General features: G+C 37.5%; 1 protein-coding gene across 4 annotated transcripts in view; it reads right to left on the reverse strand.

Annotated features, from left to right (window-relative positions):
- Positions 1-14,426, reverse strand: part of AFF2 (ALF transcription elongation factor 2) — a 299,561-nt gene that overhangs the window by 251,824 nt on the left and 33,311 nt on the right. The gene's annotated exons all lie outside the window — the stretch shown is intronic.

A 14,426-nucleotide genomic window follows, 5' to 3' on the forward strand; every position in this document is an offset into this window, starting at 1 on the left:
TAAAAATGTGGATCTGGYGATAAGAGATGAAAGTCAGACGAGTGCTGGCCACAAAAACGAGAACTAGAAGAGAATAAAATTTGGGGCACTGGAGAGTACAGTGCAGTCATCTGTGGTGAAAGTGAGAGGATGTGGTGCAAAAGATCTGGAGGGGAAAAAAAAACCTTTTAGGACAGGCTGCAACAAAGTAAGAGGTTATAGGGAAGAGTTAAAGGAAAACTGATGAAATGAGASCAACAGCTAAAGGCTGAGCCCTAGCGTTTGGGGTTTATTTTCAAAGTTGTGCTAACTAAAGCCACAGAAGTCTCCCAAAGCACGGAAGGCTAGGAAAGAACCAGATCATAGTTTTTTGGAGAARGAGCAGAAAAAAGAAGTCAGACCAGACAAGTTTGAAGGAGAAGTCTCTGTGATATTACGAAAAAGTAGAAGAGAGAAAAATGATCAAAGAYCTCATGTTGCAGACGAATCATGAATGAGAACAGAACACAGTTCTGTTGATTCAGTCAAAACAACAAGAGCCCAATAGGGAAAGAATCAATAAAAAAGCRGGAGCAGAGAGGCTTTATAGCAGTGACAGAATACATCTATGAGGATAAATGAATGACATTCAAAAAAGCCAGCATTTATCCACAAGTTACGGAAGAAGCAGTTGCAGTTCTCAATAACATGTCTCAATTCACAAGAATGCACACTACGATCAAATCAAACATTCCCCTGTRCTACTTCCAACCCCCCCTCAAAATATCGGATATGCCTAAATGATGAAAGAAGTTCTCAAATTGAAATGTTTGTAATTYGTGGAAGCAAGAAATAAACACAAGCTTCCAAACTAAGACACAGTGGATATAAAATGATAYGAATTTGAGAACTGAAAGTCCTTTCCCAAGGTTGTTGTTTCATAGTTTTCATTTTGCCCACAAGTACTCAGGAAGCTGGAGCAGTAAACTCTGAAACTGGGCTTCCTCGAAAACTCACTCATAGGCCTGCATGAGGTATGACACATTCCACTGATGTCATATAAAAGCAGAGTACCACAACATGGTACAAAGGAAACAAAACTGCTTTCCTTCATCTATTCTTCAAGTCTCCCATTTTAATGCATTTATTCCAAATGAGAAAAAAAAAAAATAAAAAGCAGCCTCAGGTCTTAAATTTCATCGTAGGTCATAAAATGCATTAAGTAAATGAGGGGAATTTTAAAATCTGATATTTAAGCAGAAATATGTCCAACTTAACATATCTTCCCTGCTGATCTGAAGCCTTTGTTTCASTAATGATAAACAATATAAGCACTACCACACTTAAAATAGCAAAATTCCTCTTCCTCTGTTTATTACCATTGARCTTGTATCTTTGTCCTGGTAATTTTCCTACTTGACAGAGACAAATCAAGCCATGATAGAATAGCTTTACAAATTCTTAGTATCTTTCATACTTAACATTTACTTTTAATGTTGTCTTCCTTTWCATAGCATGAATAGTTACTGAGAGTATCTAGCACAGAACATATCTATCACTGCTCTTCAAGATAAATGATTTATTTTAAAATATAGAATATTCTGTCTTTGATGTTCAACAGTTCTGCAGAGAAACACTTGAGATGGTCACTGGGTATCTATCCAYATGAGCTAATCTCTTCACAATCTGCATTAAAAACAAAGCCATTCCTGTAGCACATTTAGTAAAGAATACAGAAGATTAAAGCCTCCAAAGAAAATAACGCCAAAGAGACGCCCAGCTGAATTATGGAAATGTAAGCTAAGGATTTGGCTTGTACTTGTCATATTCCTCATTCTTTTTATTTGTTCCCACACATACCAAGTACCTAGAAAATGTTACTTTTACCTCAATTTTCTCCTGGTTTTAGTACTATGCAGCCCCCCACGTTTCCTGAACGTGAATTTGGAAGGAACGATTCTGGGGGAATGGATGGCAGAGATAAGCTCCTGAATAGTAAGCGTATAAAGAACAGATGAGGTTTCAAAGGGGAGCATTTATTGTTTCCTGTATCATAGCACATTGTCTTTCAATATGATTAGTTATCAGTCTGAGTTATCAAAAACTGGGATGAAATAAAGCGCTTACGCAGTTATGCTTCATTGATGTCAGCTAGGGGAGCATGAAAATCTCCATGAAGTTGGGTAATTGATGTGTAAATCAGAGCTCAATCACTCTGTAATAGAAATGGTCCCACTGAAAGTATGGTTGTTGAACAGCATTGCAGAGGGGTGGGGAAGAAAAGAGAAACAGAGTCAAGACTTATTTATTAAAAAATATAATAACTGGCAATTTACACAATTTTCTCTTCAAGAGAGAAGTGCTGTCAGAGACATTTAAATGCAAGCTACAGATCACTATATTTGGATACCCTGATTCGGCAATAATTAACTGTTTCTGTTTTATTAAAATGCTTGGGGACACTGTTATGGATATTTAAAAAGCAAATTAAATGAACATGTTCATCCTTTGAAAGGCAACACGTGTAAATGACATCAGCAATTGTAATTTGCTTAACAATGTGTGTTCAAGGTATGTTTTGGAGTCCTATTACAGTCTTCTTGTCAGTTCAAATTTGCAGTATGAGAAACAAAAACAAAACTGAAAGAAAAGAGAGGGGAAAMCAGAACCTAAAGAGGAAAATGGTTATAACCACATCTTCAGAAGGATATAAAAGACAAACAGTCATTAGAACATCASTCACATAAAATAGCTTTCCAACATGTGGTATTTCTAAGAGTAAACATCCCGTTCATGAAGAAAAGAGCTAGTTAAGATAACATTATGGGGCTATTCTTGTTGTGTTTTTTTTTTTTTCTTAAAATAAATGAATGCACATTAAGGTGTTGCTATCAACTTTCCAGAAACACCTGGAATTCAGTATTCTACTTATKAATTGCAATAAACCACTGATACACTCTAACAAACTTACATAAATGTGATATTAAAGAGCATTTTTGGCATCAAATAAATTACATTCAGGACACTAGTGGTGGATTAGGAAGCTTTATTAGATGGGAAATGTACTATGACTGTAAGGGGATGGATTACTACAAGGGGGGGTGAATAAGAAAGGAGGTTCAACCTCTCTATTTCATTGCCTGAGTTTAACATAATATAACAGATTTCTTTTTTGTTTGGGTTTGTTTTTTTGTTGTTGTTGTGGTGGTGATTTTTTTGTAGGTCAGTTTTTTGGTTTTTTTTAATTTTGATCTGCCCCAGGATTTGAAGTTTCTACAAAATTCACTGAAGGCGGTGAAGCCTTTGCCAAAGCATGTACTGTATTTCAGAGATATCTCCTAACAACCTCCTAGCTGCCATCATCCCTCACATGCCCATCAGCACCAGCACTGTGTATTAATGTGCTACAGATGAAYGTAGTTGTGTTTAGTTGCATGCTGTGCATTATTCTTCATACAAATTAATAGCAAATGTGGCATAGTACTGCTACAAAGAGTATATTTTACATAYATTACTCCCAAGATATAACACTAATTTGAATCAATAAAAATCTTCTGACAGTGCTYGTTACTGCCTGTTTTTCCTTCACCTGAACACCTCAAACTGTGAACATTTCTTTAAAATGTCCATTAATTTTTGTACATGTACAATTTTCAAAGACTAAAATGTATTTTAATATATAGAAACTCAAAATTTTAAACTTGACACTTAATGTGTACAGATTGAATTCTTACACCTGAGCGGAAAACCACTTTGGAACTCTACTTTGATCTTTATCTTTACGTATTTTTTTTTTTTTTTTTAATACTGCCACATTTTTTTTTTTTTTTTTAATACTGCCACTCAAAACTTCCTGGGGACCTATAAGATGCTTCCTTTAAAATGGAGTCCACATTTGTATTTGCTTGAAAGTTTGGCAGTGTTATGCAAGAGATGGCAGAACAGACARAAGTAAATCTAGTCTTTTTTAGAAGTCACAAAACAATCACTGATTAACATAACCTTTGGGTACAGATGAATCAGCAGAATCAACTGCTTGGGTATTTTACTGCAGAAATGCTTCTGTGTGCTCCTACAGCTCTAATAAATGCATTCATTTACTAACAGGCACCTCTGCTCCCTTGAGCATTTTCACATGCTGTGCTGCTCTTACTCCACATATTCTTAAACTTAACATGTGCTGAAGAGYACCACCACAGGAAAATTAAGAATTTCATAGCATGACTATTTCATTCATCAGTTTTAGGCTGAAGGAGAAGTTCATGCAGGTCTTGGTGTGCAGCGCACACATACAGAYTGATCAGACTCCAGTGCACAAAAAATTGTACTGTAAGCCTAATATAATTTAATTGCTTGTTATTTAGGACATTGTCTGGCTAAAGAAATTATCTTTCCCATAAATTATTCTTCTCTCAGTTGAAACTCTGTATAATTGCCTCCATGTGTTGTCACAGAACCAGAGGGAAGGACAGAGATGATCAAATAAATGCAAGATGCTCTCAATTCAAATTCAAGTCCACTTGCATCCCCTTTTCAATGCTGTTGTGAAATGCCAAATTGCAGGATGCAGTGATCTTGTAGCTTCACAAGATCTAGTTTTTCATCAGGATGGAAAGAACCTAGAACATTTCAAACTCCAAATTTTCAGCCTTCTTCCACCAGACTTTAAAAAGCCTCACAGAAACCAGGTGCCTGTTACACATAGCTCAGAAAAGAATAATATTTTGTGTTTATTTTTCCTAAATATATTCAGTCAGCAGGTCAATGGATTATCATCATCCTTGGCCTCTAGTGAGGAAGATAATCTGTAAAAAATACTGTTCATGACTTCAGCAAACATAYAGTGTTTATTTCTCATTTATAAACACAGTATAAAGTATGACAAAGTAATTTAACCAAACCAGCACAAAGTTCATCAGCATTGCCAAGGTTTACATCCTCTCTAAGGGCATAGTTCAACTTCAACTGATGCGACTGGCAATTTTCCCAGTGAATTCAATGAGGGCTGGATGGGACCAAGCCATTTAATAATGACAAAAAAGCCAGGTCTCAAAACWCAGGCAGCTCTAAGCCACAGCAACTTCTTGGTATAAACCAGATTTTCTGTTCTATACCTTACRCGAAACAGATTTTTTTTATCCACTGTCAAGAGTTTAAAAACTCTAAGTACAAAGCAGCACAGAGCCAGAGCTGTGCCAGAGCTACACAATTYCTATGCTCATTATTTACCACAGATATTGACTGCAGAGATTTAATGGTGGACAAAGGTAAATAAATGAAATTGAAGAATTTATTTTAAAAAACTGAAAAATAAATCAAGTGAGATACCAARTAAGTTTCCTAATCATCCCATAGGCCATTATCACCATGAGCTGAAGAGTGATTATATATACACAAACWTTTTTTTTTTTATTTCGTGGTGTTATAGATTGTACACATGAAACCTCAACCAACTGGCTGGGGAATAATCAAATTTGCCTCTGTACCACAATAGGCACTGACACAGACACAGACACACACCAGGCAGCAGATCACAGACCTTGTCACTGAGGAAAAGTAAACCAAATGTAACATGCTCCCTGAAAAAAACAACACCCTTAAATTTAACTCGACAAGGGAATGCTGTGCAATTAGGGATATGGCATGTAGGTGTTACACAAGTTTGATATATGCTCTGGGAGTTGAAAGCTAAAAATGAGSACTTAATATTGTAAAATACTTCTTCAGAGTAAAATCAAAACAAAAATGTTATTTAGACTGGCTAAAACTACAATCTCATGTCTGAAATTACTTGAATTTTTAAGGTGGGTGTGATGCAAATGATTATGCCAGTACTTCAGTTCCCCAGAGCCAAACAGAAACTATATCCATTTCCCCAATTATGTTTTGAATGTATTTGAACCCTCACATCTATAACTGGCTTCATGAATGACTGAAATATCACAATGAAGAAAACAAGGCCACTTAAGGCCAGATTCCCAGAAGGAGGTCAGACCAAAGCTCTGTTTAACCCATCCTGCCTCTGACACAGGCACCAGGCCCAGCAAAGCCCCTGGGAACAGGGSAAAGCACTCCCCAAAACACTGCCTTTGCCCTGAGAAAATTCTGGCACATGAAGCTGCATGTTAAGTACAAAGGAGCTGGTATATTTATATTTAGCACCTCTGGAAGACTTTCTCCAAAGAATGCTCTCAAACAGAATACTCTGTTGCACAACTCAGCYAAAAATTACTGCTTTAACTCAAATGAGGATTCCTGCTCACATCAGGTCCTAAAACCTCACTGATTAAAAAAGATTCTATTGTGCTGAACACATAGGAGAATTAACAGGTATTTTTGGGGGACAGCAAACAGAGAGGAAGCTCCTGTGCTCTTTAGTCTCTGGAGAATCTCAGGTGCACATTCCACAGCACTAACTATACCCTGCACTTTTAATACCAGACACCTGGCTTACTGCATCCTGAATAACAGTTATTTGCACTCCAAAAACCTWTTTCTGTCCCTTCTGCTGTCTCTCAGCAAGTGAGTATCACTTACTTTCACAACATGAACACAATGTGATACTTAACAAAAGCGCATCCTTTTTTAATTCCCTACCATCAGCCATTTGTCTAATAGAAATATTATACTATGTAACATGCACATATTAAAATGCAATGTAAGTTGAATCATATTCATTGGAGGCTRGCCAACTCCAGCACATTTCAGTATTTAATAATAAAATAGTCTAGTGTAAAAATATGTAAACTAGCTTCCATCCTGCTTTAATATTCACTTAACATGAGAAGAAAGGGAATGCAATTTTGTTTAAATATTAAACATTACATTTCTTCTTTTGATTATTAAAGTATTATTAAAGTTAAATGAAAATGTGTTTGCAACCTCCTTCCTCTGAAGTCTTGCAGGTCAYTGTTATTACTAATATTTTGTCCCTCTAGCTGGCTTCTTTAGGGGACCTTAAAGCTCTTTAGGAATCAGATCAAGCCATGCCCAATTACACCTCTGGGATGGAGCAACTGCTGTCAAGCAAAACAACCGAGGGAATGAAAGTTKAAGCGAGGTGATGACAGTCATTCAAGAAGAGATGGCTAAGGAAAGAAAACTGAGGAGTCCCTGCTCTCGGACATTAAACTTTACCCTAAGACCAGCTGTAACCTGCAACCATTCATCCACCTCTAAGCTCTGAGATGACAAGCACCAAGCTGAAATTTAAGACTATCTAACAACACCACAGAGCAAGGAGGAATTATCTTTATGTGCCTTTCCAGAACACTGGGTCATACACTGTGAGACAAGTTTTCTCCTGCTGAATGTCACTGGGAGAGGTCAGAAAGGATGTTCTTATTACATTTGCTGGAAGGATGGAGTATATCAAATGATTTAATTTTGTGTAGTGCCCCACTTACTTTGACAAACTGATACTGCACAGGGCATAATGTCATTAGGTGATTAAAGTACAAGAGCACTCAGCTTCCCACCTCCTTTTATAACAAGGGCCTACAAGAGAGACCACAGCAGGCTCAGGTCTGGGAAATGTTGTGGTTGTGGAGGCATCACAGACACAGGACCATAAAACACCCAACTCCTCCTCTCAGCAGGAGCTCCCATCCTGACAGAGAGCAGAAATGAGCTCCTTTACCCGTCCTTCTGAGAGATCCCACCTTCCCCCAGCCTCCTGCAGCCCTGGYCAGAGCCCAAACCCACCAGTGACCTTCCAGCACCCTGTGCCAGCCTCTGATCCCAGCAGCACTGAGCTCAGCTGTCCTGACAGCAAAGTGACACAATACCATCATAAGGACGTGATGTACTTCCACTTTTCAGCTGGTATTGCTTTTGAAAATAACAAATGTTGCATTCTCCTCATTATGCCAAAAACCTTACAACCCACGGKAGGAAATGTGTGTTTTGTCACAAACATCCTTTAAATTTATGTTTTCTTTCATRCAAATATCTAATGGGGTTTGAATAAAATAAAATCTGCACATTGCCATGTGGAAATTAATTTTAAAGAACTGTTTATCAATTTAATTTCACTGATAATAACAGACAGATTTATGAGGCAATTAACTAAATATTTGTTTTTTCACGTTTCAATTCATTATAGTAAATTAACAATTTTCCACTTGAAAGTCTTGCATTGCTACACTGAAAGCCTAAAAAAACAGTATATTTCTGTCGGTCTAGGAAGGATTCTCTCATTTTCACAATGTGGATTATTCTCCTCACATTAACTTAACATACTGTATATGTAATTCAACCCCCCTCATTTCTATATTACCCCAGAACCTGTCATTCTTTAAATGCCAGTTTCAAGCTACCAGACATAAATAAAGAATAATTACAGCTCTAAAGCCAATGTAACATCTGCTCAAGCAAACAATCCTACAGAGAGGATTTTATAGCCACATAACACCCACCTATGGTTCAGACAACCCCGAGAGACAAAACCAAGGGCTCTGACAGATCCAGCCTGACCTCCTGAGCCACAATGCCCACAGTGAGCCCTGACCGAGCAGAGGGGAGGAGCACAATGAACCAAAACTAATGTGAAGTTAACCACCAAGTAAAAAGTTCACCCCTTCCTCTAAGGGATATGGTATAGGCACATTCTACATCTAACTTTACTTACTCTGATGATTTCAATATCTGAATTAATGATTTCAGCTTGAAGGAGGTCATCTGGCCACAGCTGTGTGGATCTCTTCACCACTGCTGACCAGGTATCAAACACATTAAGGAGCAGTCGTAAGACAGAACCACAGCTTTATGTTATTTTATCTGGTATTGTACCAAATTAATATTGGGAGGAATATATTTTACAAATATAAAAGGATCTGCTYACATGGCTCCTTGGATTCTTTTCTCCTCTGTGCCAGTGTTTCACTATACGAACAGAAATAGTCGTGGTCCCTCCATATCTCAGCTGCCCTTATATATCAATTCTTACTGATCTCATGGGTTCCTGTCAGGTCAGCTCAAGGCTGAACCTTCTTGAGGAAACTGTACCAACTACATTCCCCAATTCCTCACAGATTCTGGTTAAGTATTGCCCTGAATAAAACATAGCTTACTTTTTAAAAATTGTCCTGTTAATTCACTGGATTACAACACAATCACATCAGAGTATTAGTCTAAATAGGATTTTGTAGTCAGATCTGATCTAGAAGATTTAACATTTTACAGACCTCCATAATGCTGACAGAAATCATCAGGCAAAGGGAGAAATTGGGACTGCCTCCCACACCAAATGATGGAAACCAAATCTAGACACTACCAGATAAATCCCCCATTTTTTTTTCATAGCTAATACCTACAAACTTGGAAACAAAGGGTTTCCTGACAGCTCCTAGTTCAAAACAATATGCAAAAACCAGTTAAGCAGTTAAYTGCCAATAGCAACCTGCACTGAGAAACTGAGGCATGGAGAAATTAAAGGACTTGCTCATGGCCAAAGGCTGCATCAGTGGCAGCAGCAAGAGTGGGAGCACTTCCCATCGCCCATGCCTTAGTCCTGGTACCTACAGCTCAATTAACCTCCCTTTCCAATGGTAAGGGGTTACTATTGCAGCATCTCTATTTGCAATACCTAGCAGAAAATATCCCCCATGCCCTTTTCTTGATGCAAGGGTTTAAACAGAAACTGAATGGTACCATAAATACTGTATTTATAGTGTTTTTCACTTYTTAGTTGCATTATTACCAACAGCAAAGTAACACTTCCATTTTAGCACTCAGAAGGCTAATAAATATCAAATTAATAAAATACTAACAAATGCAAAAGTACTCCAAGAGGCTTGTAGAGAGGCATTAATTCTTGATAAATGGTCCATACATTATTATTATTTGTCAAGTTTTTAAGCACTGCTTAGAATGTCATCAATCTACCAGGTTACAGATTAAATAAATACAGAGACAGTATTTGAGCATCATTAAAAACACAGACAACAAATTGGTAACGCTCTTTATCTTTTTCACTTAAAAAAAAGAGAAAAACAATCAAAAAATATTAAAAATAAAAAATCAGTAAATCAGTGATCTGAGTACAAGGCATTTTCTGGAGACTAATGATGGGCTGGGATAGATGGCCCTCACTTCTACTTTAAGTTAYCAACTCCTCCCACACAATCACTAATTCCCCAGGAAATGCCTTTTGCTTCAATAACTTTTGCTTAAATAGATCACCAGCGAGAGGAAAAAAGTCACGCCACTAGAAATGAACTACTGTAGAGCCTCTGAGCTGCACCTGCTATAATTTGCACATAAAGATTTTACAGGTGACTTGCAAAGGCCATTTTAATTGTATTTCCAACTCCTCCTTTTTACCCTTAGCATGGATAATAAARGCAGCCAGTGGGCAGATTTGTGATCCTCACTACAAGTTTGCTGAGAATGTCTGGAAATGTTCTTTAAAATGCTTTCATTGAGCTCTCATCCATTAAAAGGTGCAGGATACTGAGCCTTAATTAAGAGCTTCTTTCTAACAGTGGCTATTTCTGATAGATGAAACAGCCTTAGGCCCCTTAACTGGAAGGGAGGGGAAAGATGGGAGAGAAAGAGAAAACAAGGTTTCAACCCCTACTTAAATAGCAAAACAACTCCTATAAAGTATATGACCAACTCCTTAATCTGTTTGCAAGACACGTTTAATACCAGGATGCTGTGGAGAGGCCCTGCATCACTCAAGTTTCATTATCATCACAAAATATAGCAGAATGCCTTACTCACAAGTTTATTATCATAAATAATTAAAACAGAACTATCCTTATGGTACAAAATAAATGAACAAAGTACATTATAGGGTGCATTTGTTCTGTGTTTTATAGCTGTTYCCTGGCTCCCTACAGCAGAAAATTCTCGAATTTGCAATCACTCTCCTGCTCATTAGTCCAAATCGGGAAAATTTTACTGCAGCTGGCTCAAATGACTTGTTCTGTCAAAAACAGGACCATAAGTGCTCTTTACTAGTTGCATATGCAACATCCATTTTTTGTGATAAATCAGAGTATGAAATACGCAAAATGTTAAAAGAAAATCAAAGCATAGGATTGATTGCTGAGAAAAAGAAAAGAGAGGAAGAAAATCTGCCTCTCAAATTAAAAAGACTGTCTGATTTCTAATTACAAAAATGTGCTAAGGTACAGATGAAATTATTAAATCTCCACAATACTCACGCTAACAGTTTGTTCTCATAAGCTTGAAAGTGTCGGGCACACTCATGGTCTTTGAAGTTTTGCTTTGTTCCTTTGACTTATTTTATGCAGGTCAAAGATCACCATTGCTGCACATATCTGTCACTGAAGGATAATAACACTACAACTCAGTTTGGAATCAGGCTAGGCTGGCATGTTAAACCAGCAACAGACACATCAATCTTGCTGCTCCTGAAGACCGCGAGTTCAGCGCCGGGAGGTTTGAACTCACAGCTAATGATGGTTACTGGTTTCTGCATCTTGATGCACCAGGTTAGGTCTCTCTTCTTTTGAGCAGTCTGTCCTCACGGACAAGCAAAACATGCCAGGAAAGCAAATTATCCTGCTAACCCAGCAAAYACTGACAGAATCCTACTGGAGAGCAGCAGGATTGCAGGGAAGCATGCAGAGACTTATGGCAGCAAAAAAGAGCTTTCCAGGGAAGACTAAGAACACAGAACAGTCATCAGCAGTAATAATCATAATTTGTGAGAACTGGAAATGGTATTATTATTTGTGTAGTAGCATACAACATGAAATACTGGAGCTGACCTGCTGTCTGCCAAGTACCTGATCAGGCAGGTCAGAATATAATCCCTCACTTAATCGACTGGAAGTAAGTTTTCTTATCTGTTACTTGACCATGCTAAAGAGKAGAATACTTTTTATTTTTACCTAAGAAACCAGTGTGCAATATGAATACTTAATGCATTTACCTGCCAGTCCTTTGCATACAGCAAGTCCAATTAAGCAAATCCAATGGGATTCAGTACCTGATGAAATTCTARTCTCTGCTTTACACTTATAAATAAATGAGATCAATGCATGTCTGTAACAAAAAGCAGCCATAATCTTGCCCCAAAATGAAACTTGCCTGCCATGTCAAACAAAAGAATTTTGTACAATRAGACAATGGCATTTCTTAGTGCCAAAAGCAAAGGGATGAGAACTGATATTTATGTTCAGTGTTCATAGCTTCACTTGTCAACACAAGGCTTGGTGTAAAACACCAAAGAGGATGTCTCTGCTGAGAGGTTTTTGGGTTCCACTGAGCCAGATTTCTGAGCAGCTAAATGTGTCCAGATGTGTTTGCACTGCACCAGCTCTTTCAGCCCTAACCTTACACTTCACACATCCCACCAAAAGGGGAAATTTAGAAGAAACCCATCATGTAAAGATCATACATATAAGTGCTTGACAAACCCAGGAGCAAAAAAGGGATCTTTTGGGTTGGAACTGGTACAGCATTTTAAAGCGAGGAAAAGGAGCTAAAAGATTAAGAAATTAGTATAATGGGCTATAACTTCCTCATACATCATAGAAATTGAAATTGCAAAAATTGCAAGAATACATTTGTTTCCAGTTCCATTGGGTCATCATCTCCTCCAGGTGCCTAAGGGCAATTAYCATATTCCAGTGTGCAGTTTCTATCCTTTCTATCCCAAGCACTGCTAACAGCCTTGTGGATCAGCTATCCTTCTTTGTGCATCAGAACCAAATCCCACAAAAATTAAGTGGGAGCTCTCTGTTGACCTCAGCAAACACTAAATCAGGCCCTAGTGCATTCAAAGGTGGCTTTATTTTGCAAAGAGAYAGACAGTAGTTATCAAGATCACATAAAAATATAAATGGTAACACAGAAGAACAAGTGATTTTTAATCAAACACACCCAGATATGTATTACCTTCTTCACACAGACATTTCCACTGAATCATCATTGTGAAGGGAGGCGAGGGGAATCTCTTCACCCTCAAAACTCTCATGTACTACTATTCCCTTGGGAAATTCTGCTCAGAGAACTACTCTAGGGAGCCAACTACAGCTGTGTAACAAAAAAGGAATAGCTAGTACAGCTTCCTATTTACAACAAAAAAATTTTGCACTTAAAATGCAGAAACTATTAAGAGAGAAAAATGTTATTAATACATGTAGGATCTTTTTAAATGAGAAACTCTGGACTGAGCTATCACCAGCTATTCTGTAACCACAGCACATAACAACYCAAAATTGTTACTGGTGTTGCACAAACTAAAAAAAAAAAAAATTAAAAAAAATTAAAAATTGACAAATAACACTGAAATTATTAATGCCAGTGTGATGCCACTAATACAGCTGACCTCAAATCGAACCAGCTGCTGGTATGTTAGGGCAGAAGATGAAATACCCTTCAGGAGTTTAAATTCCAATCCTAGCTCAGGAGTTTCTCTTAATATCAAAGTAGCTTCTTAGGAAAGCAAATGAAGTACATTACCTCTGGTAATGGTAACCATTTACTCCTTGAAAAGCCTTGAGAGAGCTCTCACGCAGGATAGCCTATGTTTTATTAAATCCTTTTGCATACTTTTATTTTCAGGTCATATAATCTGAAGGACAAAGTATTCGCTTAAACTTTTTAAAGTATTCTGATTTTATCAAGGATTAGTTGTTCTGATTCTTCAATAATTCAAGCTTCATCCTAACAATGTACCATGTTTAAATGTGAGCAGCATTAAATCAGAACACATTTACACCGTATTTCCATTGAATCCCAAATGCTCAGCACAAACAAACCACTGGCAAGACAATCAACATTTAGACCTTGCTAAGATCTTCAATTATTCACAGGTGTTGTTTATAATGATAAAAACAGTGTATGATAAAATATTAAAAATTATTTAATTGTATAGCATGAGGATATAGCCATATCTGCCTATAGGATCTGCCTATAGGTAGTTATTTTTCTGTTTAGACAATGTGAATCAGAAACAGGGAATCGGATATTCCCTTCACTCATTGGTTTACAGTTATATCAAATAATATGCTATTATTTGGGACAAGAGTTGTGCTCTAGAGTTGGACAGAAAAGCCCTATTAATGAATCAACTAAGCTGTGCATAAAGATGCTGTATTTTACTCAAGCAGGTCAGGCATCTATTACATATATTTAAAGTTACAGATAACATACATTATTTTAAAATAACCCTTAAAAATTCAAACCATGCAACTATCAAGATGCTTCCACTGGGAACTTTGCATGCTTATTTTAATGCTAATTTTGGCATTATACAAAGCACAGACACTTCACCCCAGACATCAGAGGACATGAGACTTGATCCACACAGGTCAAAACTGGAGCATGGTGGCAAATATGTATGACTGAGGCACCAATAAGGAAAAGCAACTGCAGTTGAGCTTGAATTTCTGCTAATGACTGAGAAGACAGGGCTGCTTAGAAAAGCAATGCTTGACAGAGAGCCACRGATTCCCCTCCATTTGCCAGATGAAACATGCTGCTTTGTT

Source organism: Malurus melanocephalus, unplaced genomic scaffold (genome assembly GCF_030028575.1).
Source record: "Malurus melanocephalus ecotype Western Australia unplaced genomic scaffold, MMel_1.1 scaffold_168, whole genome shotgun sequence".
Lineage (NCBI taxonomy): Eukaryota > Metazoa > Chordata > Aves > Passeriformes > Maluridae > Malurus > Malurus melanocephalus.